Source organism: Lithobates pipiens, unplaced genomic scaffold (assembly GCF_037356315.1).
Source record: "Lithobates pipiens isolate NorthernLeopardFrog02 unplaced genomic scaffold, aLitPip1_a1.2 Scaffold_19, whole genome shotgun sequence".
NCBI classification, from domain to species: domain Eukaryota; kingdom Metazoa; phylum Chordata; class Amphibia; order Anura; family Ranidae; genus Lithobates; species Lithobates pipiens.
Window position 1 is genome coordinate 87,436,321 of NW_027507764.1, and position 24,960 is coordinate 87,461,280.

At 42.3% G+C, this 24,960-nt stretch overlaps 1 protein-coding gene across 3 annotated transcripts in view; it reads right to left on the reverse strand.

Annotated features, from left to right (window-relative positions):
- MPP7 (MAGUK p55 scaffold protein 7) overlaps positions 1-24,960 on the reverse strand; it is a 682,552-nt gene that overhangs the window by 489,733 nt on the left and 167,859 nt on the right. For all 3 annotated transcript variants that reach the window (XM_077491041.1, XM_077491039.1, XM_077491040.1), the window contains one exon: positions 14,617-14,696. The gene's annotated coding sequence lies outside the window, so the exon portion shown is untranslated. The remainder of the gene's footprint in view (positions 1-14,616; positions 14,697-24,960) is intronic.

Genomic DNA, 24,960 nt, shown 5'->3' on the forward strand with positions numbered 1-24,960 from the left:
TCGGTGAATTACAGAGAAAAGGATTTTACGGTTTACATTTTACATGTATTTATAACAGTAAAGTCAGTTTCTATAGTGAAATACAGGACCTAGAACTCCGTCTGACTTCTTAGATGTTGAATTTTAAAAGCAGCAAACTTCTGTCAGATTATCAAACCTGTGAGATGAGCAGTGTTGCCCCTGCTTTTAAAATTCAACATCTAAGTAGTCAGACGGAGTTGTAAGTCCTGTATTTCACTATATAAACTCACTTTACTGTTATAAATATACGTGTAAAATGTAAAACTCCAGTGGGTGTAACAACATGTCCGCTTTCCCTCTTCTTAGTGTGTCCTTACTGTGGACCAGTGTAGGGTGTAGCAAGATGGCGGCGATGGAACGTCACTTCCTTAGCAAACTGCGATGGGTCGCCGAATATGTGTTGTGTTGAGAAGTACCTGGGAGGAATGACGCATGCGCCATACGGAACAGCTAATTTTACAATCAGCTTTTGTTAAGGCGCGAAAGCGCCTGCGCACAATAGCCGACAGTAGGGCTGAAACAATTTATACATTATGAAATGAATCGATTACTATTTTTATAACCAATTGGTCAGTAACATAATGAGGTTAAAGAAAAAAAAAATGAGCCATTGATAGTACAAAAAGAGCAAATAATGGCTACTGTAAATATTACTTTCACTGTTCTACAGTTAAAAAAATGTAACCCCTTACAGTAGTGATTTGCTTTTTTTGTACTATAAAGGGCCAATTTAAGGTTTTTTAAAACCATTATATTTCAAAACGTGTTAGGCCTGGTTCACATCTATGTTTTGTTTTGTGCTCTTTGCAAAAACGCACTACAGTTCATTTACATGATCTCCTATGGGACACGTCCGGTCACATCTATGCTTTTTTCAGCAGCTGCATATTTGGAAAGGGTCGAGGACTTTTTTTTTTTTAACACAAAACAGCATTTTTGTGGTTCAATATACTTCAATGGAGAAGCTGCAGAAAAGCATGTCATGTGTTTTTGCAGCAATTTGTGTTTTTCCATCTGCCCAAAAACAAATTGGCCAAAAAAAAAAAAAAAATGCAAAAACACTGGCCACACAGATCAATTTTCAGACTAGAAGATTCATGAAAAAAAATTTGTACATTTGCTGAATGAAAAAATGTTTGAAATTTTCACTTGTTTTTAACATTTTGTTTTTAAAGAGGAGCTCCAACCTAAAGTGGAGCTTCCGCTCATTGGAACCCTCCCCCCCTCCGGCGCCACAATTGGCACCTTTCGGGGGGGAGGGGGGTGCAGGTACCTGTACAGTACAGGTATCTGCACCCACTTCCAGCATAGATATCCGCAGAATCTATGGATATTTACGCCCCTTTCCGCAGGTCCCCCGCTGTCTGCTGGGAAACACACGGATCCCAGAGACAGCGGGGACCATCCTCATTGCACAGCGCGACTCGCGCATGCACAGTAGGGAACCGGGAAATTAAGCCGCAAGGCTCCACTTCCTGATTCCCATACCCAAGATGGCGGCGGCAGCACCTGAGAGACGATCGAGAGATCGGCTTCGGGTGCAGACATCGCGGGCGCGTTGGGCGGGTAAGTGTCCTTATTTTAAAAGTCAGCAGCTGCAGTATTTGTAGCTGCTGCCTTATAAAAAAAAAAAAACAACTGCGGAACTCCCGCTTTAAAATGAATGTCATTTCTGAACGAAAACCACATATATTGTCTGAAAATTCCTTTGACCAAGAAGTTTTCTATTTCCGAATTGTCCCATCACTGGTTGAAAATAAACGTCACTTTGACCCCACCAACGATTAGAAAATCAAAAGGAAAGTTCTTAAAATTACATTTTTTTTAAAATAAAAACACATATATATATATATTTTATTTTTTTAAATATTTCTTTATTACGAAAATTATTCATACAAATATACACAGCGTTCAATTACATCTTCAATTATTTGTACCTCCTCTTAATTCTCAACCCCCCACCCCCACCCCCACCAAATTTGATTCTCTAATAGAATCTGCATAGTTAGTAAAGTTGAATAAAGACAGAAGCCAATTAACCTACCAGCATGTCTTTGGAGTGTGGGAGGAAACCGGAGAACCCGGAGGAAACCCACGCAGGCACAGGGAGAACATGCAAACTCCAGGCAGGTAGAGTCGTGGTTGTGATTTGAACCAGCGACCCTTTTTACTGCTAGGTGAGAGTGCTACCCACTACACCACTGTGCTGCCCAAAATCTCTCCTCTAATAGTATATACTAATATATATATATATATATATATATATATATATATATATATATATATATATATATATATATAGTATATACCAAAATGGAAAAAACGACTTTAACCATTTACCGCCCACCCAACGTCGTATGACATTGAGCGGTGATATCTGAATGATGCCTGCAGTTACAGTAATCATTCATCTGCCCTTATACCGCCCCTAACGCGCCGGTACACCGCCCCAAACGCGCCGGTACACCGCCCCAAACGCGCCGGTACACCGCCCCAAACGCGCCGGTACACCGCCCCAAACGCGCCGGTACACCGCCCCAAACGCCCCGGTATTACCCGCCCCAAACGCGCCGGTATTACCCGCCCCAAACGCGCCGGTATTACCCGCCCCAAACGCGCCGGTATACCGCCCCAAACGCGCCGGTATACCGCCCCTAAACACACCGGTATACCACCAGTACCAGTAAAAAAACAGTACCAGTACACCGCCCCTATACCGCCCCTATACCGCCCCTATACCGCATCACTTAAGGAAGAACAACTGGATATACAGTAAGCTTGGGGTAATAGACTGAAGTGCTGGCAGGCTTGGTTGGTTTGTTGGGTTCTCCCTTAAAACCCCCAAGCATTGTGTTTATAAGACATGATGTATTTTCAAAGTCTTATTAAGAGAGAATTATTATTCACGGTTGGGATCCCTCATTAGTCTGTCTAGCCGGGCTGCAGCCACCGTCTTGCTTTCAGTAATCTTCATCTGAGCCTGGTCTCTGAGAATATCTTGACGTTTAGTAAATCTTCGGTGCGTAGCTACGAGAGGAGTTTTGCCGCCGTCCCTTGGTGGAGGTGGTTTAGGCAGCATCACTTGATTACACTTTTGCCACCATGGAATGGATGTATCTTCAGAAGCTGCTCCTTGTTTTGCCACGTTTGGAATTGTGGGTAAAGTGAACGTTGTCCTGGAGGATTTTACGGACTGTTCCCTCTTTACTCTGCATAACTCCTGCAAAGGTTCATACTTTGCTTTGCTGTACCCTGTGTTGGCCGTCTGCACCAAATACCCGGCTGTGGGCTTTGTGTGCTCCGGGACATTTAATTCTCTACCAAGTGGCTTTTTATTTTCAGACGTTGTGTCTTTTGTTGCCAGGCTTGGAATTGTGGGTACAGCTGATGGTTTCATATGGTACCTTTGGAACTCGTCTCTCTTCACTCTGCATAGTTCCTTCAAATATTCATACTTTTCTTTGCGGTACCCTGTGAACGCTTTCTGCTCCACATCCACTGGTTGGGGCTGTGTGCCCTCCATGGCTTTTACCTCTCTATGTCTATCACTAACCTTAACCCTATCACTCCCGATTTGAGGCAGACGAGTCGTCTCCGTTGTCACTACGCCCTCTGGTTCTGTTTTTTCCTCATATTTCCCATATTTCTCATGGAGGAATTCCTTTAATGCCTTTAGATCTTCATCATTCAGCATGATAGCCTGAAGGTCGAATTCTTCAGGGAGTGGAGATCCAAATAATCGGCAGGGTTCACCAGGTGGGGTTCGAACGCCTGAATTGACAACATAATGGCGTTTCTCACACTTCCTGCGGCGGCGCTCCTCTTCTGAGATCTGCGGAGGAGGAGCTTCAACATACTGCTGTAAATCGCGGGATAAAACTTTCTCCGGCTTGTAGAGGGATTTGCGGACCGATGGGAAACGGCTCTTGACAAAAGCATTGATGTCGATTTCTCTCTCTTCTTTAATTTTTTTTTTCAGTGCCACTTCATTTTCCATTTTTTGGACAAGCTTTTTCATGTAAGCTCGTTCCTGTGGTGTTTCCATCCGAGCCCTATGGGCGGAAAATCTACGTAACAACATCTTGGAAAAAAGCAAATCGCTATCGAAAACGCAAACTTGCACACGCGATTGAAAGCACGAGAAAACGTGCAATTAAATATACGAATAAACGTATAAGAACTAATGTGAGGTAATGCACACTATGTAGCACACACAAAACAGGTGTTCTCTTCACAGAAGCAACTCACACAATGAGCTTTCTCTGCTCTGACATTCCTATTTATAGCCTGCTGGTTCCACTATGATGACATCACAGTGGTCTTGGCACCTGGCCAGAAAAATAACTGCTGCTGTTGCTATGGCGATACAGGCTTGATGCAAGAGCCTGTTGGTCACATGATCTGATGACATCATAGTGGTCTTGGCACCTGGCCAGAAAAATAACTGCTGCTGTTGCTATGGCGATACAGGCTTGATGCAAGAGCACACAGAAAACTACCGTCATCTATGTACATTGACATTCCTTCACTAAATATGCAGCATTTCTGCATTTTCTTTGCAGCACAACAGACCTCGGTGTGTCGCAGTGTGCTGCCATGCATAGAGTGGAATGGTGTGTCGTTTTGTGACACATGAATAATGTTAAAACTACAGCTCTTCGCACCACCTTAACAAAACACACACCAGCACACATGCTTTATTGCGTGCGGACTGATGTAAACACGTCCCAATGCAGTTCTGATTTAAATATATTTTCTTATTTTTTAGTATTGTACCTGACTATACACTATACAATCTGTGCAATCTTCATTAGATCTACTAACAACTATAAAATATAAATTAGATTTTCTTTTCACGCATTAATTTATCGGTGATAGAATATTTTTCTGCGATATATAAAATTTTTCACATATTATCCTTTTACACCATATTTATATATTTAATTTAAATTGCACTTTTACCTGATTCACTCTGGTTTTTACATTAATGTAGGGTTTGCAAAAAAAAATAAAAAAATTAATACTAATGTTTACACGTTAAAATTGTATTTATATTTGTACATATTTAGCGCAGCTCCCCATTGTATACAAAATATAAATGCCTTTAAGAATGTATAGAAGTTGATTGGATTGTATAGGTTTGTCATCGTATTACAGTTTTGGTAAATGCATTAATGCAATCAGATTGTATTGTGTATGGCCACCCTTAGTAAAACACAGGGCTAGATGGGCGCTTCATAGAGGGCTGTAATTGTATTCATAGGCTTATTTACTACATGGCGAGCAACTGTAGAATGGTTACCATAGCAACGATAGAGTACACCTAGCTGGCTGCTAAGGGGAGTTCCAGTAGCAATGTCTGAAAATTGGCCTCATTGAATTTTTATTTAATTGGCTGTATTTTCCAATATATTATGTTAAAAAAAATCCAATATATTGTCTTCTAGATTGTAAGCTCTAATGAGCAGGGCCCTCTGATCCCTCCTGTATTGATTTGTATTGTAAGTGTACTGTCTGCCCTCATATTGTAAAGCGCTGCACAAACTGTTGGCGCTATATGAATCCTGAATAATAATAATAATATTCAGTGGATTGATGGGTGATCATTGGTGCCACATTGCCAATTCTACCAAAATTGTTTTATGTTTTTTGTTTTTTTTTATAATGTAACTGAAGCATAACTTTTTTTTTTTCTTTGAATAGAGCGGTGAGGGATTAGAACTCCTGTCAGTCATTATTGCTGTCTGTGCTCCCGTTAGGGAGATTCCCCGTCTCTATTTGTACTGTTTTTTCCATTATCATCAAAAGTGAAAGTAAAAGAAAGTCCTAAATTTGGGCTTGTCACCAGAACAGGAATATAGGGTTAGCCTTTCAATGGAGACACTAGTTCTGATGCCCCCAGTGACCCCCCAGAATTCCCACACTCTGGAGTGATTTCCTCACACTTCCTGTTTGGCTATGGGACAGGAAGTGAAGGGAAATCTCCCCTATGGGGACGCAGATGGCAATAAAGGGACTGGGGTTATAACCCTTGCTCTATCTAAAATGAAAGAATAAAGTTTTGCCTTTAGTTACTCTGTAAACATAAACCTGTGTATGGCCCGTGTTTTTTCTGCACAGGTGTTTCATGCATCTGCATGTATGCAGTCCCATTCATGTCAATTGGGATGCAGCGGCTGCACAGGGGGAAAAAATGCCACATTGGCACTGAAAAGGAATGTGGGTATAAGTGTGGCGCTAAATAATTAAACCAGTGAAATGTGTATAAAACACTAAAGTAATGAAACAAATGCGAAATAAAATATTAAACCAAACTGTCACAGGAATCCTGGAGGGTTGGGGGTAGGGCTGAAACAACTAATCGATTATGAAATTAATAGATTATTATTTTCATAATCGATTAATCGGCCAGTAACATAATGGGTTAAAAAAACCTGAAATAAGCCCTTTATAATACAAAAATAGCAAATAATCGCTACTGTAAATATTACTTTCACTGTTCTACAGTAAAAAAAAAATGAACCCCTTTCAGTAGTGATTATCTGCTTTTTTCTACCATAAAGGGTACTTTACTAAACGTCTTAGATCTGGTTCACATCTGTGTGTTTTTTGGTGCTTTTTGCAGAAATGCACTGCAGTTCATTTACATGGTTTCCTATGGGAGAAGTTCACATCTGAAAGGGTCAGGGACTTGTAACGCAAAATGGTGCTTTATTGGTTCAATATACTTCAATGGAGAAGCTGCAGAAAAGCAGGTAATGCGTTTTTGTAGCAATTTGTGTTTTTTAATCTGCCCAAAAAAAAGCAAAAATGCAAATTGCAGTAAAATCACGTGCACAAAAATCAAAACGCACAGCAAAAGGCACTGCAGAAACAGACCAAAAGCAAACTGCATAGGTGTGTACCGAGCCTTATGCTGGCCACACAGATCAATTTTCGGATGAGAATATTCAGACGAAAAATCTTTATACATTCGCTGAATGAAAGAATTTTGTTTGAAATTTTCACTTGTTTTTAAAATGAACGTAATATCTGAACGAAAACCACATACACTGTCTGAAAATTCCTTTGACTAAGAAGTTTTCTATTATTTCCAAATTATTCCATCACTGTGGTTGAAAACGAACATCAATTTGACCCACTTTTTTTTTTGTTTAAGGTTATTAACCGATTAATCGAAACAATAAATCGGCCAACTAATCTATTATGAAAATAATCGTTAGTTGCAGCCCTAGTTACAACCAAAAACATAAATGTATTTTATTGGGATTTTATGCGATAGACCAACACAAAGTGGCACATAATTGTGAAGTTGCAGGAAATTGATAAATGGTTTTCAAATAAAAAAATAAATATCTGAAAAATGTAGTATGCATTTGTATTCAGCCCCTTTACTCTTATACCCCTAACTAAAATCTAGTGGAACCAATTGCCTTCAGAGGTCACCTAATTAGTAAATAGAGTCCACCTGTGTGTAACTTAATCTCAGTATAAATACAGCTGTTCTGTGAAGACCTCAGAGGTTTGTTAGAGAACCTTAGTGAACAAACAGCATAATGAAGGCGGAGGAACACATTAGATCAGTGATAGAGTTGTGGAGAAGTTTAAAGCGGGGTTAGGTTATAAAAAAAATTCTCAAGAGATCCGAGAGATCCACAGCTCAGGTTGGAGAATCTGTCCACAGGACAATTATTAGTTGTGCTCTCCACAAATCCGGCCTTTATGGAAGAGTGGCAAGAAGAAAGCCATTGTTGAAAGAAAGCCATAAGAAAGTTCCGTTTGCAGTTTGAGAGAATCCATATGGGGGGACACAGCAAACATGTGGAAGAAGGTGCTCTGGTCAGATGAGACCAAAAATGAACTTTTTGGCCTAAAAGCAAAACACTATGTGCGTCTGAAAACTAACACTGCACATCAGCCTGAACACACCATGTTGTGGGGATGCTTTTCTTCAGCAGGGACAGGGAAGCTGGTCAGAGTTGATGGGAAGATGGATGGAGCCAAATACAGGGCAATTTTAGAAGAAAACCTGTTACAGTCTGCAAAAGACTTGAGACTGGGGTGAAGGTTCCCCTTCCAGCAGTACAACAATCCTAAACATACAGCCAGAGCTAGAATGGAATGGTTTAGCTCAGAGCATATTCATGTGTTAGAATGGCCCCGTCAAAGTCCGGACCTAAATCCAATTGAGAATCTGTGGCAAGACTTAAAAATTGCTGTTCACAACACTCTCCATACAATCTGACAGAGCTTGAGCTATTTTGCAAAGAAGAATGGGCAAAAATGTCACTCTCCAGATGTGTAAAGCTGGTAGACACACACCCAAAAAGACTTGCAGCTGTAATTGCAGCGAAAGGGGGTTCTACAAAGTATTGACTCAGGGGGGCTGAATACAAACGCACCCCACACTTTTCACATATTTGTAAAAAAAATTGAAAACCATTTATCATTTTCCTTCACAATTATGTTCCACTTTGTTGGTCTATCATATAAAATCCCAATAAAATACATTTTCGTTTTTGGTTGTACCATGACAAAATGTGGAGCATTTCAAGGGGTATGAATACTTTTTCAAGGCACTGTATGTATGTATGTATATAGAGTACTAGATACTAGAGTTTAGTTCTGAGACATTCATTCTCAACCTCAGCTAGGATTCTGTAGGGCTCCTCCAGAGCTTGCCAAGGGTTCTTTGAACTGTGGCTGGTTGACCCTCCAAACTCATGGTTCCAGGTCCAATGCCATTTAGCATAGACAGTGATCTTTTTAGTTGCCTGTAAGGGTGGCATTCTGGTCACCTCTGCAAGAGGGGTAATTTTTCCAATGACAACCAATGTAAGTGGCCTTGTAAGAATCTTCTTTCTGATGAATGTATTTGTAGGAGTTTTATGAGACCTGAATTTCAATTCACAAGTTCCTTTGCGGTAAAAAACAAAAGGTTGTGAAAGGCTGCTCTAATGTGTAATGTCTAATGTGTCAGCTTTCTGAGGATTGTATTTACAGGAGGGGTATGAATACTTTTTCAAGACAATGTATGTGCTTTGCCCCAAGTGGTACCTGTAAAGTACGAAGGGAACGTGGGCTTTGACTGTTATTAAACATCTTAGCTCAATAGCTGTTATGCCACGTACACACGGTCGGAGAATCCGTCAGAATGCGTCAGACCGCGTCGTCAGATAATCCGACTGTGTGTGGTATGCATCGGACTGATTCCATCCGAATCTCCGTCGGACCCAATTTTCCAACATGTTGAAAATATTTCCCGACCAACTGGGCCAGTCGGACGTAATCTGATCATGTGTAGAGAATTTTGATCGGACCAAGTGCCACGCATGCTCAGATCAAATTCCTACATCAAAGCTATTGGCTACTAGCCTGAATGTAGTCCCATCGTAACTAAATTACGTCATCACGTTCTGAAAGATCGGATTTTTCGACAACTTAGTCCGACCGTGTGTATGCAACAGTTTCGGACACAATCCGTCAGACTAAATCTGACGGACAAAATCCGACGGATTTGGTTGTGGAAATCTCCGACCGTGTGTACAGGGGCTTAATCTAGCCATACACCACTGGGGGAATAGAGAAAATCCATAGATTCCTCCATCCACATACATAATATTACTACGGACAATATCATCATACATATTCTAAAACTATTTCACTGTATTATTCTAGCAGTGCCTGCGCGTTTTACTGGGAAATGGGGACAAGTGGTAATATATATAGGAAACAAAAAAAAAAAAAAAAAGATGAATGCCGATTAATATAATAGAGCTCTAGATTTATCAAAATAGATGTCAGACAGCAATAGAATTGAAGATCATAGAAGTCATTATATCACCCATTCATTTCCTCGAGTAGTAAAAGATATACGATGAGGACAGTACTATCACTGACAAACCGTGACCTCAGGAACACTGGCACGAGACCAGACTTGTCCCATGGATGACAACTCTGGACATCTGGAAGGACTATTATTAACCAGTTATTCTGGGTCGCTATGCTGTAGAGCTTTACAATCGTGCTTAAGAAATACATGGCAAGACTTGAAAATGGATTGAAGTCCTACATTCATAAGCACCAGGAGACCGCTGCCAACGCTGAGGAGTTGATGGAAATAGCGACCAATAGGCAAGACTTTGCTGGTGCCAGCTACTCTTGGGTATATTAAGGAGCGGGAAGAATTCCCAAGATTCCAATAGGGGTAAATGCACGCACGTATACAGACGCTCAACATTTCTACATGGTAACAGAGCCAGGCTGGAAAATGTACAAATATCTGTGCTAGGATTTCAGAAACTTTATGCTTAGGTCACAAATTCTCATTAGTGCAGACCTAGCAAATATCCAAATGTACTGTACATCTCTGTGTGACGAGTGACATACATGGCAACCATTTCACCACCAGAAGATTTACCTCCCCCACTCCCTTCATGGCCAGGCCATTTTTTTTTGCGATACCGCACTGTGTTATTTTAACTGACGATTGCACGGTTATGCGACGCTGTACCCAAATAAAATTTGGAATTTTTTTGATAAAATAGAGCTTTCGTTCGGTGGTATTTGATCACCTCTGTGTGTATTTTTTGCGCTATAAACAAAAAAAGACTGCCAATTAAAAATAAAGGGATCACTGATAAGGAGGCACTGGCAGGCATTACTGATGGGTACTTATTGGTAACATTTATGGGTGCTGATTGGCAACCCTGGTGGACATCAGTGGTGGGCATCCCTGGTGGTATCCCTGGTGTTCCTATGTGGGCATCCTCAGGGGGGGGGGGACTCCACTGATAATCAGCGCAGACCCCCCTGTCAGGAGAGCCACGATCAGCTCTCCTCTACTCCCGTCTGTCAGACATGAGATCAGAAAAAGCCAATACGTGGCTCTTCCTGTTTACACCGTGATCAGCTGTGATTGGACACAGTTGATCATGTGGTGAAGAATCTCTCTTTACCGAGATCGGTGTTGCGCTGTGTCAGACTGACACGCCGCACAACCGATCGCCGTGCTGCACGCCCCCGTGTTCGCTTGCCAGCTGTCACCCTGAAAGATGTCAAATGACATTCAGACAGGATAACGGAAGCACGACGGAACCACTACCCGGCCCTCACTCATTTTGCTGTAGGCCAGGTGGGAAGTCTACCCAAACCCGATTTCCCAGTTTTAGGAAGAGTGGGATGGGGTTTAATCATTCACTGGGGCCAGCAAACAAACATTCTCACTTGGCTTAGTAAAGTACATTTCTTGACGCTGCATTTCTGTGACTTGCTTAGAGACACTACCACAGCTCCTCCCGGGGGGGGGGGGGGGGGGGACACACTTCCACCATGTCCTTGGCTCCCGGTGTCCCTTTGGTATGTTTGCAAGGAATCTTGGATGCATGGTTTTCCCTTATGGTTGAGCATTAGACCTTATTGGCTATCCATATTGCGTCTAGATGTACCCCGCATGACGAGTTGAGGTGTCCACAAAGCACGTAGAGCCCTTTCATGATGCGATGCTACCACTACCATGAATTATCAGTTTAGATGTTAACCCCTTCCCTGCCAGTGACATTTACACAGTAATCAGCGCATTTTTATAGCACTGATCACTGTATAATTGTCAATGGTTTCAAAAATGTGTCAAAAGTGCCTGATGCGTCCACCATAATGTCACAGTCCCGATAAAAATTGCAAATCGCTGCCATTACTAGTAAAAAAAAAAATAATAATAATAAAATGTCATAACTCTATCTCCTATTTTGTAGACGCTATAACTTTTGCGCAAACCGGTCAATATACGCTTATTGCGATTTTTTTTACCAAAAATGTGTAGAAGAATACATATTGGCCTAAACTGAGGAAAACATTTTTTTTTTACAAAACAAAATGTGGGATATTTATTATAGCAAAAAGTAAAAAAGATAGTGTTTTTTTTTTCAAAATTGTAGCTCTTCTTTTGTTTATAGCGCAAAAAAAAAAAAAGGAGAGGCGATCAACTACCACCAAAAGAAAGCTCTATTTGTGGGAAAAAAAGAGGACTTCAATTTTGTTTGGGTACAGCATCACACGACCACGCAATTGGCAGTTAAAGCGACGCAGTGCCGAATCGCAAAAAATGGCCCGGTCATTGAGCAGCCAAATCTTCCGGGGGTTAAGTGGTTAAAGTTACATTTTTCATCCTGAAAGATCACAATAAAGACTCTAATGCCTAGTGCATACGCGGTGAATGCCGTGAGACATCGGCCGGTTCAATAAAAAATTATTTGGCCCGTGCGTATTTCAGCTGCTTGGCCAGCTTCTGTCGGATGAGCATGCTGGAAAACCAGCAGCCAACCGGCTCCCGATCAGTGCTCTCAGCCAATGCTTGAAAGCGCTGATCGGATTGTTGTGGTGGGGCGCTGTCCCCCTGTCAGAACACAACAGTTTAGCGGGGGAGATCACTGTACTAACATCGGGTCGTTAGTACAGCCGCTTCGACCGGAGCTGAGGAGGTTTTTATTTAGTTCAACCCAGCGGGTGTATACCAGACTTACAGAGGAATTAAACCCTGATGGGTTTACAGAGGAATTAAACCCTGATGGGCTTACAGAGCAATTAAACCCTGATGGGTTTACTTCCTCTGTGTCTCCCTGCAAAGGTAAGGCATAATGGGCTACTATGCATCACATAGTAACCCATTATGTGTCACTTACCCGACACAGGAGCCAGCGATGTCACCACTGTCCCATGTAGCACAAAGCGTCCATCTTCTTCCAGGTATCGCTACCCTAGCCACTCACAGCGCCGGAGATGACGTCACTCCCGCACATGCGCACGTGAGCCGCCAATAACGGCATATCGCCGTTAGCAGCACCATGCTCAGTGCGCCTGCACGCCGCTGTCGTGTAGGTTAAGGAGATATTTCTGGGCCCTACAAGTAAGCCTTGCTCTAAGCTTATATGTAGGTCAAAGTGGTTTGTAAGGGTTTACAACCATTTTAAGTCAGGTTTCAGTTGGTTTCCAAGCGCTTAGGCCACATTCACACCTGTGCGATTTGAAGCACTTTGGCCATCGTGCAACAAAGCATAAAAAGAATAACATTATTTTCTGAGACCTGTTCACACCTATGCTTTGTGATGCAGTGGCACTGCAAAAAAAGGGGGGGGAGGGGGAATGCTTCTATTGGCCCCAGAGACTTTGACAAGAGTATATAAACACACATAAAACATGCATTTCTGTGTGTTTTGGCACATGACAACAAGCTCCCACCCCCTTGCAGCCAATACGTTACTTCGCCTTCATTGGCCAAAAGAAAAATGCATAAAAACGCAGGCACTAAAACACATGAAAAACACACAACAAAATTGAGCTAAAACACACATGAAAATGCAAATACACAATTGTGAACCGCCGAGCCACAGGCTTCCTGCACATGGCCATTCATAGGGTATACTTCAAACACAGATATTGTGCATTCAGTACATACATATGTGCACATGCTTTACGCAAACCACAGCCGCACAACCACGTAAGTCCCATCTTCTAGTGCATTTCTATGGGCAGCTGCATGTGGCTGCTGGTCCTGGCAGAGTAATTGTGTAGGCTCTTCACACTACAGCCATGTGAGTGAAGCCTTCCATCTTCACGCTGTGCAAACATGTTTTTTTGCACGTTTCTCTGAGACACGCACAGGGCAGCCCATTCACCTGAATGCATGACAAACACTCCTAAAGAATCTCCAGCACCATTTTGGGCATTGAGCTTTGCAAGTTTTTTTTTTTTACCACACGTTTCAGCATTTGTTGCTTGTTTTTTTACCACACGTTTCAGCGTTTGTTGCTTGTTTTTTTACCACACGTTTCAGCATTTGTTGCTTGTTTTTTTACCACATGTTTCAGCGTTTGTTGCTTGTTTGCTAGCTATGTTTGGAGTGCCATTGGCAATTAGTGGCACCGCATGTGGGTTTTTTGCTCATTCCAGAACAAGCAAATGTCACTGGGGCCTTTGAGACAGCTGCTGTGTGTTACATTAGAGAGCTGGCAGCCTGCCAGGAATCTTTTGTAATAAAAAAATAGCTACAATTTCAGTGAACTTTTACATTGAATTTCTCCAAAATGCTTATAGATACAGAGTGTACTGAGGAGTTGAAAGTAGAACTAAAGTCAAAACTTTTTTTTTTAGTTTGTGATGGATTAGAAGACCTATCAGTTTGTTTGTTTTTGTTGTTTTTGCTGTGTCACCATAAGTAAAAGAAAACCCAAAATTTTGGGTTGTCCCCAGAAAAGTAAGAGGGGAAATCTTCCAATGGCAACACTAGTTTCATTAATTTGCAGAGATTTCCTCTCCCTTCTGTGTTTTAGCTATGGGGCAGCAAATGAAGGGAAACCTTCACAAAGGTGGCAAATGTAAATCTTATAGGGGTTATAACCCTCCCCTACTCAATCAAAAATGAAAAAACTTTTTGCCTATAATTCTACTTTAAAGTGCCCTTTAAAGTACCTTTACTGCCTGTTTAGAATATGTAAATACACAATTATGCATAGTCCAGGACAAAGCTTCACTTTAACGCAAACCCAACCCCTCTCCACCATAGCAAAGACCCAATAAAGAATATAATAGACTCCTTACCTGAGTCTCTTCACAGTAAAGCTGATGTGTGCTAGGTATGGAATGACTACAAGGAATCATCAGATATTCTTGATCTGAACCTAGAAAGAAAATGAAATAAATTATGGAATTTCAAACCAGGAATACTTTGCTACATTAGTAATAAAAATATACTTTGTGACATTAGTAATAAAAATATACTTTGTGGCATTAGTAATACATTTTTTTAAAAAGGCTACATTAACTCAAAAATAAAATTGTGGTTTTAAACCAATGATAAAGTCTGAGAATATTTCCAACTCCGTTTCTTCCCAAGCCACCATCAGGTGGTCCCATTCTCACTGCTGAATAGTCTAATAAATAATGTATCTTTTATTACAAAGAACAGAAAACAGTAGCAAGACCTCGAATGCTTAGCTAAGTTGGGTAGATCTTGTCATAGAAGCCCCTGAAAGAGAAACTAGTGGTCAAACTGTTTGCCACCTATAACTGAAGGGCCAGCTTTGAGCAAACTTAAAACTGTACTTAAGGGAAACGGCTAAATGCACAGATAGCATACAGTATGGGGCACTATTCTTTCTACGGTAGCCAATGATGGGGCACTATTCTTCCTGCTGACCACAATGATGGGGTACTATTCCTTCCACTGACACCACTGATGGACTAGTATTGCTCTTACTACTAATGACACCAACATCCGGCCCTCCAAAAGTCTGAAGGACAGTAAACTGGCCCTTTGTTTAACCACTTCCAGCCCAAGATGTCCTTGACTTTCAGTTGCAGGCATCGCTGTATAAATGCCAATGGTCGCAAAAATGTGTCAAAAGTGTCCGACGTGTCTGCCATAATGTTGTAGTTCAGATAAAAATCGCAGATTGCCACCAATACTAGTAAAAAAAAAATAATAATAAAAATGTTAAAAATCTATCCCCTATTTTGTAGATGCTATAAATTTTGCACAAACCAATCAATATACACTTCTTGCATTTTTTTTTTATACTGTATTCTACATATTTATATGTAGAAGAATACATTTCAGCCTAAATTGAGAAAAAAATAGCTTTTTTAAAAAAAAAAAGGGGGGGGGGGGATATTTAGTATAGCAAAAAGTACAAAATAGTGCTTTTTTTTCAAAATGTTTGCTCTTTTTTTGTTTATAGCGCAAAAATAAAAACTACAAATACGATCAAATACCACTAAAAGAAACTTCTATTTGTGGGGGGGGGACATCAATTGTGGTTGGGTGCAGCATCACGCAACCGTCCCATTGTCAGTTAAAACGATGTAGTGCCGAATCGCAAAAAATGGCCTGGTCTTTCAGCAGCCAAATCTTCCAGGGCTGAAGTGGTTAATCATGTTTTACTAAATTATCGGCAAGGGTTCCCTTAGGCTATAAAAGGGATTTCAAGGGTTCCTCAGTGTTAAAAACCTTGAGAAAGGCTGGCTTAGCCCATCGCAACTAACACTTTCTTTGCTGTGTTTCCAAGGTAACAGCCAAGCAGTACAGTGGCAGGCATGGTGAGAGAAGGCATACATACGTTTCAAATATACATTCATTAAACCTGGGTATTATTGCAAGACCCAAGTACAGCACGTACTTCCTCTACAAAACTGCTTCAGAGCAACGGTTTATCTACAGAACACTACAAAGCAGTTTTATATCTAAACTGTAACCCTTTAAAAATTGCCACTGGAATTTCCGAGGGACAACCACCAGCACTATACTTAGCAGTAATAAGCCACATCCAACTGGACTTGTTCTGCGATGCTGAAGATGATTTACTGCTCATACAAGTGGCTGTTCTTAACACTCATTTGAACTGAAAGTTACGACATAAGCATTGAAAAAACCTTCGAAATGACAGAAACAGCCCCAGTTGAATGTGACCAACTACTACTACTAGCTATACCATGACCTGACTAAATCAGAAACTCCACTGAAAAAAAAACAAAAAGTAATCAACAATGAGATGTAGAAAAGATCCAAAAATTCATCCATTCTATGCATTTACCCCCTTCGCTTTCTACACATCATTGCTGGTAAGTCATAAAATACATAAAAAACCTTCCCTTACAACACCATCCTACATAATGGGCTTGGCTTGTCACCCTTAGCCAACAAGGTGGCCCTGTGTACCGTTATTAGAAATCATGAGGCTCTATACAGTCTATATGAGAAGGTCCCCTTGGTAAACGTCACCATATACCAGGGGTAGGGAACTTTTTTGGCTGAGAGAGCCATGAACGCCACATATTTTAAAATGTAATTCCGCGAGAGCCATATATGTTTAATCGATTTGAAAAAAAATAAAAAATTTGTTTTAATCGACTAATTTCAGTTATAACTGTAATATCCACATCATCTCCCCCACTGTAATATCCACATCTCCCCTACGACTGTCTGCTTGCTTACCACTACACAGGCAGGCAGATCCACGAGCAGTTGAGGCGGGTAATGATGACATCAGTGCGCCGCTCACCTTGGCCGTCGCCAGGTGTACCAAGATGGCCGCAGCTCCGGAGCTAGGCCGAAGCTGCGGCCTTTCCTATGGGCTCAATCCGCGGAACGGTATACCACGCGATCCGCGGATTGAGAGGTGAGAGCCAGATGCAGCCATCAAAAGAGCCCTACCCCTGCCATATACCATACTGAAACATAACTATATATTGAAGCAATCTCAACCTTTGTATAAATATGACGAAATAGTAATATAGCACAAACAATTGTGACAAACGCTTGCAGCATAACACCAAGCAACCCCCCTTCCCCCCCCATATCTGGTGCCGATGCCCCATGATCTCAGGAGAAGATCACGGGTATTCATGCATACATCCAGAAGGCATCACAGCTTCTGGGGCCACTCAGGAAGGCAGGCCTGGGTTTCTGTTCATGCAGGATTACTCCAGTAACAGAGCAGGAGACACTGCATGCATCCCCAACAGACAGTGCCATCTGTGCATCCCTTTTAACAAGGAGGAGATGCGTGAGGTGCAAACCTGTAGACCCAGGCTTCTGCCTTCCCTTTTTGATGTGAAGGACCCCATGAACCAAGTGTGCAACCTTGTTAACTCCATCCACCATAAGCAGGACCTCCTGACCCTGTGAATGTCAGCAGGTGAGGAGAGGGGACATCAATGGTTGCACTCAGATTGGTGAACTTAGAACATTGGGTAGCGGAGCTGCAATGTTACGAAGCTAGGCCATGGAGGCACAGGCAGCCCATGCTAGATAGGAGTTCTGCCTGTACCCTGACTTTGCATAAAGCTAGTATGTGCTCTTCAGTACTAATAGTAGATGAGCTTAGAAAAGACATGCTGGGGATTCCATATTAAAAGTTACTTCCTTCCTTTAATCCCAAAGGATGCCTGGGGAACTCATAAGCTGATGATTATGAAATTGTGGTTGGGTTCACCAGGGCAGCATACTTGCCTATTCAGGACTGGGGCAGATCTTAAAAGAATCAATATTTTTATCAGCTTTACAATTTGCGTCAAGTTCTATCCTGCCACTTGAGCTGGACAGCTTGGTCTGCATTTACATGTAGAGAAATGTGTATTAAAAAATAAAAATAAATTATGGATATAGTGGACACTATCATTTCACATATTAATTGCCTACTGAACCAATTTCCAAGTATTTTGTCATAATGGACCTTTGTACCATTCAGTGTTGCATGACAGGTAGACTTTAAAACTATATTAAACAGCTAAATATGAAAAATTGTGACTTATACCGATATACCTTCATTCTGTTCAGCATCAGTGACTCAAATTAACTTTAAAAAGGGCAACCACACCAGCAAAAAATACCATGGCATACATAAATCAAATTGTTCCTCTGTGTCTGAGCAAACATAATTTTCTCATGTTGTTCTGAAGGATTGAAAATGTAATTATTTCTAGGTAATTTCTAGATTAAAGAGGTTGTAAACCCTTGTGTTTTTTCACCTTAATGCATTCTATACATTAAGGTGAAAAGGCAGTCACCGGCCTCCCAGCCCCCTGTTCTACTTACCCGAGCCCTGGAATTTCACCTGGCGGAGATGCGCTCTTCCTTTGCCCAGGGTCGGCTCTTGATTGAATAGATTGATAGCCGCGCAGCCATTGGCTCCCGCTACTGTCAATAAAATCCAATGACGTGGGCGCCGGGGGGCAGGGCCGAGTGCAGCCTTTATGTCTATGGACGCAAATGCTGGACTCAGGAACGTGCCCACAAGGTAACCCTCCGGGAGATCACTTCTCCTAGGGTGTATCTGATAAGAGGAGGAGCCTCGAGAGCCGCCGAGGGACCCCAGAAGTCGGTGTTTGGGGGCCACTCTGTGCAAAACGAACTGCACAGTGGAGGCAAGTATAACATGTTTGTTATTTAAAAGAAGAAAAAAAAAACACAAACCTTTAGGGCCGGTTCACACTGCGACGCGAGGCGAGGCGACACGGCTCGCCTCGCTCCCGCAAGTCGCCCCCATTCAGTGCTATGGAACCGTTCTGAGAGGAGCGACTCGAGTCGCTCCGACTCAGAAAAAAGGTTCCTGTACTACTTCGGGGCGACTTCGGGGGCGACTTGCATTGACTTCTATGCAGAAGTCCTCTGCAAGTCGCCGCTGAGGTCCGTGCAGGTCGCGGCGAGGCAAGTCGGAGACGCCTCGCCGCGCATCGCTGTGTGAACCGGCCCTAACAATCACTTTAAATCATATGTTTAGACCAAAGGTAGACTTAAAGACTTAAAGAGGTGGAGACCTACCTGAGCAACATGGGAGAAGTAAAAGATCACCGGGCACAGTGCCACCTCCTCAAACTAAATTTAAACCTCTAATTGCAGTACTACCCTGTTACAATCGTATGCATTGTACGGCAATCATGGGTTTAAATCAGGTGGCGAGGAGGCAACACATCACAGTAAACCCATAGGAATACTGCAGACCCTCAGCCCTGCACCCACAGTGTGGGTAAACTGGAGAACAGCAGATTTATACAATTATACCCAGTGTATTGATTCAGAAGTTCTCTTCCTCCTGTTGCTACTACTCTGGAGACCGCTAGCCGGGATAAGAGGTGAAGTAAAGTTGGTATAACTCTGCATGGGACAGGAGTCAGCACTACAGAGGAGGCATTGACTTATGCAGCTCTTGCTCTCTACAACAGGTCAAATTTTACAAGTAGTCCCTCTGCATTGCACTCTGTTTGATGCTCTGGGATGGGGGGGGGGGGGGGGGTCAGCAAGCCCAGACCGTGATCTACTGGTGGATCATGATCTACATGTTGCTGACCCACCCCCGGTTTAGACCAACTTGGACCAAACAAATGACTTGCATGCCAGACTGGGCCGGCTGCTGCGTAGTCTCTAATATATTGACTTGTGTTCCAGCAGAAGTACAAGGCACTGATGCCAGACATAAAGAGAGCCGGTCTTAGCACAATTCCGCCACTCAGAAGAAGCTTTGTATTTTTTTCAGTGATTACAAGGCCCCCTTTGATTGGCCAAGCTGAGGATCAGGACGTCATCTACCTGCCTCTCCACCTCAGCCTTGCATTCACTAAAAAAAATATAAGACTCCTCCCGAATGGCGGAGATGTGCTAAGACTGACTCACTTTATATCTGACATCAGAGGGGAAAGGTCTCGTACTGTTGTCTGGAATACAGCACTGATTACAATTGATTGCAAATGCTACTACATTATTTACAGAGTAAGCAGCAGCCAGTACATTCTGGCATGCCTATCATTTTTGGTCCAAGTTGGACCAAACAAATTATTTAAACTGACAAATTCTGGAGTTCTGGTTTAGGTTTATAAAATATATATTAGAGCAGCCTTTCAAAACATTTTTTTACCGCAGGAACTCGTGAAATTAAATTCAGGTCTCCTAAAACTCCTACAAATACATTTACCAGAAAGAAGATTCTTACAAGACCACTTACATTGGTCGTCATTGGAAATATCACCACCCTTACAGAGGTGGCCACAACGCCACCCTTACAGGCAACTAAAAAGATCATTCCACTGGCTCTGCTGAACGGCATTGGACTCAGAACCATGCAGGCACCATCAGTTGGGAAGGTCAACCAGTCACAGTTCAAAAAATCCTTGGCAAGCTCTAGAACAGGGGTGCCCAACCAGTGGCCCGGGGGGCCACATGTGGCCCACGGAGCCCTCTGAGGTGGCCCTCGACCTCCTGCTCTAAGATGGCAGGTTGGCAAGCCCAGATCACGGTTTGCCGACCTGTCATCCCAGAGCAGCAGTTTTGTGAATGAAGCCACTGGTAGTGGAAGCAAGTGGCTGTGGAGCAGAGCCACATAAGCCAATGCTTCCTGTATAGCGCCCGATACTGTCACAGGCAGAGTGATACCAAATGCACTCTGCCTGGGACAGCAACAGCCAGCGATACCAGAATGGAAGATGGTTATTAAAGGTAAGTTTACTACTAAATTCACAGTATATATGGATATATCTGTTTTGCAGTGATTACTGGGCTGCTTTCAAACTGATCACCTGCGGGTTACCTGCATTGAGCCATAGATGTCTGTTATTACCTGCGGGTTTGTTGCACCTTCAGAAAGTGCACCACCCCTGCAGGATATAATAGAAGTTTACGGCAAAGTGCAGTTAACCTACAGAAAATCCACAGGTTCACTGCGCTGCACCCGAGGTTTGGGCAAATTGCAGTGCATCAGTGTGAAAGCAGCCGTAGGCCCCTTTCACATGATTGGTCCGACCCAAATCGGACTTACTATTCACCTCTATGGAGCAGCAGATGTAAAAACGGACTTGTGTCTGTTTACACCCGCCTACCTTAAAAAAGTAAAAAGGGATCTGCCCCTTCTGTCTGGGCGAATCAGATTGGATCAGAGGGCCCATAGAGTAGAGTGGACTGTGTCCGTGGACATGGATCTAACATCCTCCAGCTCCGCTCATTGTGGCCCGCAACCAGTTATCAATTTACTAAAGTGGCCCTCGCTTTTCAAAAGGTTGGGCACGCCTGCTCTAGAGGAACCCTTGGGTTCTACAGAATCTTAGCTGAGGTTGAGAATGGCTGTCTCAGAACTAATGAAACTCTAATAACTACATATACATACAATGCCTTGAAAAAGTATTCACACCCCAAAATTTTCACATTCTGTCATGTTACTTGTATTTTATTGGGGCTTCATATACCCACATAAAGTGGCACATAATTGTGAAATAGAAGAAAAATGAGAAATGGTTTTCAATTTTTTTTTTACAAATAAATATCTGAAAAGTGTGGGGTGCATTTGTATTCAGCCCATCTGAATCAATATTTTGTAGAACCACCTTTCGCTGCGATTAAAGCTGCAAGTCTTTTTGGGGATGTCTCTACCAGGCAGCTTTGCACAGCTAGAGAGGGACATTTTTGCCCATTCTTCATTGCAAAATAGCTCAAGATCTGTCAGATTGGATGGAGAGCAATTTTCAGGTCTTGCTGAATGGATTCTCAATTGGATTCAGGTCTAGACTTTGACTGGGCCATTCTAATACATGAATATGCTTTGATCGAAACCATTCCATTGTAGCTCTGTGCTGTGTGTTTAGGGTCATTGTCCTACTGGAAGGTGAACCTCCACCCCAGTCTCAAATCTTTTGCAGACTAACAGGTTTTCTTCTAAGATTGCCCTGTATTTGGCTCCATCCATCTTCCCATCATCTATGACCAGCTTCCCTGTCCCTGCTGAAGAAATGCATCCCCACAACATGATGCTGCCATCACCATGTTTCACGGTGGGGATGGTGTGTTCAGGGTGATTTGTAGTGTTCGTTTTCTACCACACATAGCTTTTTAGGCCAAAAAGCTCAAAGCACCTTCTTCCACATGTTTGGTGTGTCCCCCACATGGCTTCTCACAAATGGAAAACAAGACTTCTTATGGCTTTCTTTCAGCAATGGGTTTCTTCTTGTCACTCTTCCAAAAAGGCCAGATTTGTGGCGTGCGCGACTAATAGTGGTCATGTGCACAAATTCTCCCACCTGAGCTGTGGATCTCTGAAGCTCCTCCAAAGTTACCATGGGCCTCTTGGCTGCTTCTTATTAATGCTCTCCTTGCCCAGCCTGTCAGTTTAAGTAGATGCCCATGTCCTGGTAGGTTTGCATTTATACTCTTCATTTTCGGATGATGGATTGAACAGTGCTCTGTGAGATGTTCAAAGCTTGAGATTTCTTTTTCTACACTGCTTTAAATTTCTCCACAACTTTATCCCTGACCTGTCTGGTGTGTGCCTTGGCCTTCATGATGCTGTTTGTTCACTAAAGTTCTCTAACAAAAGAGGGCTTCACAGAACAACTGTATTACACACAGGTGGACTCTACTAATTAGGCGACTTCTGAAGGCAATTGGTTTAACTAGATTTTAGTTAGGGGTATCAGAGTAAAGGGGGCTGAATACAAATGTACACCACACTTTCAGATATGTATTTGCAAAAAAAAAATTGAAAAGCATTTCTCATTTCCCTTCTACTATATAAAATCCCATTAAAATATATTTAAGTTTTTGGTTGCAAAATGTGGAAAGTTTCAAGGGGTGTGAATACTTTTTCAAGACTATATATATATATATATATATATATATATATATATATATATATATATATATATATATATATATATATATATATATACATATACATATACATATACATACACACACACATACACACACACCAGGGCTCAATTTAGGAATTATGCAGCAATAGCATAATAGAAGTTGGTCCTCAAGTCATAGACTCTACTCCAAATATAATGCTTGATAATGCACGGGGCAACTTAGGTTGTTACAAGTTAAAACAAGCAAATATAATAATATACGCTCCTATCTATTTACTAATGCTAGCAGTATAAGGATTACAAATAGTAAATGTTGACTGAGCGTGTTCAGTTCTGCTTTAATCTTTTGAACGGACATCATGAAAGTCATTGTGCTCCCTGGTCCCAGCGACACCTTCTCTCCGAGTCCAAACATGCTGTAGCATGAGAGCCATCAGTAGCACAGAGTCATGTAATAAGATGTTGAAGTCCTCCCTAGAGTTATGCAGGCCATACACGGTCGAATTTCGAACGAATTTTCTTTTCAAAATCAGAAAATTTGTTTCTTTTGTGATCCGATGATGCCACCATTGATTTTTGAAATTCGGCCGACCAAGCCTTCAATTTCACCATATGTTGCTACAGAAAATAATTTTCTTGGCTGGGAATCTTCTTTTCTCTCCGTACATTTTCTTTTATCTCCGTACATTTTCTTTTATCTCCGTACATTTTCTTTTCTTATTACGTTTCTCGCACGATTCTCCCATCATTGATTAGAAAATCGTTCGTTTTTCTAAAAATTTCCAACATGTCCGATTCCTCAAATTTTATTTCCGCACGAAAATCGGCTGTTGCTGCAGCCCACTAATGGTGCGAAATTCATACGAAAATTCTTAGATACGATTTTCGAAAGAAAATTCTTTCGAAATTCGAACCGTGTATGGCCGGCATTAGTGTGAAAAACTTTGAGGTCTTGTTCACACCAGGTATGGTGCAGGAACATGCATGAAATTGTATGTTTTTTTCCACACCACTTGAAAACACACTGCCTTCTGCAAATGTGTGTGGGTGCCATTAATTCCTAATGGTGCCCCCATGCATCTTACAAAACGAACCATGCGGCTTGGTGCAGCATGAGTGTAAAAATTGTGTCTGCACTACGTTTTGCAGGTTCTCACATGTTTGGCCATCCACTGAAATTAAAGTGGTGCCCTAAACGTGCTCAGATGCCCGTTATGGTGTGAACAAACACTTAATTACATAGAACTCCATTTCAGTAAATAGGCTTTCTGACTGTTGCAAGGTTTCCTTGTTAGGGTTAGCAGTTCATTGACTGCCTTGTTTTTCTTCCTTAACCACTTGCCGCCCGCCAATTGTCAAATGACAGCTGCAAAGTGGTTGCAAAATCCTGACCGGACGTCATAGGGCGTCCTCAGGATTTTGAGCCGCTGCGCGCACCCGGGGCGCGCATCGCAGCGATTGTTGTTGCGGGGTGTCAGACTGACATCCCTCAACTACGATCTCAGTAAAGAGTCTCCGACGAGATCAGCCATGTCCATTCACGGCTGATCACAGTGTAAATAGGAAGAGCCGGCTTTTCCTTACTCGCGTCTGTGAGTCGCGAGTAGAGGAGAGCCTATCGGCTGCTCCTCTGACAGGGGGGGTTTGTGCTGATCGATTATCAGCACAGCCTCCCCAAGGATGCCCACACTGGACCACCAGGGACACCACCAGACCACCAGGGATACCCAGCACCAGGTATGCCACCCTAGATCAGTGCCCATCCGTGCCAACTATCAGTGCCCATCCATGCCCATCTGTGCCGCCTATCCA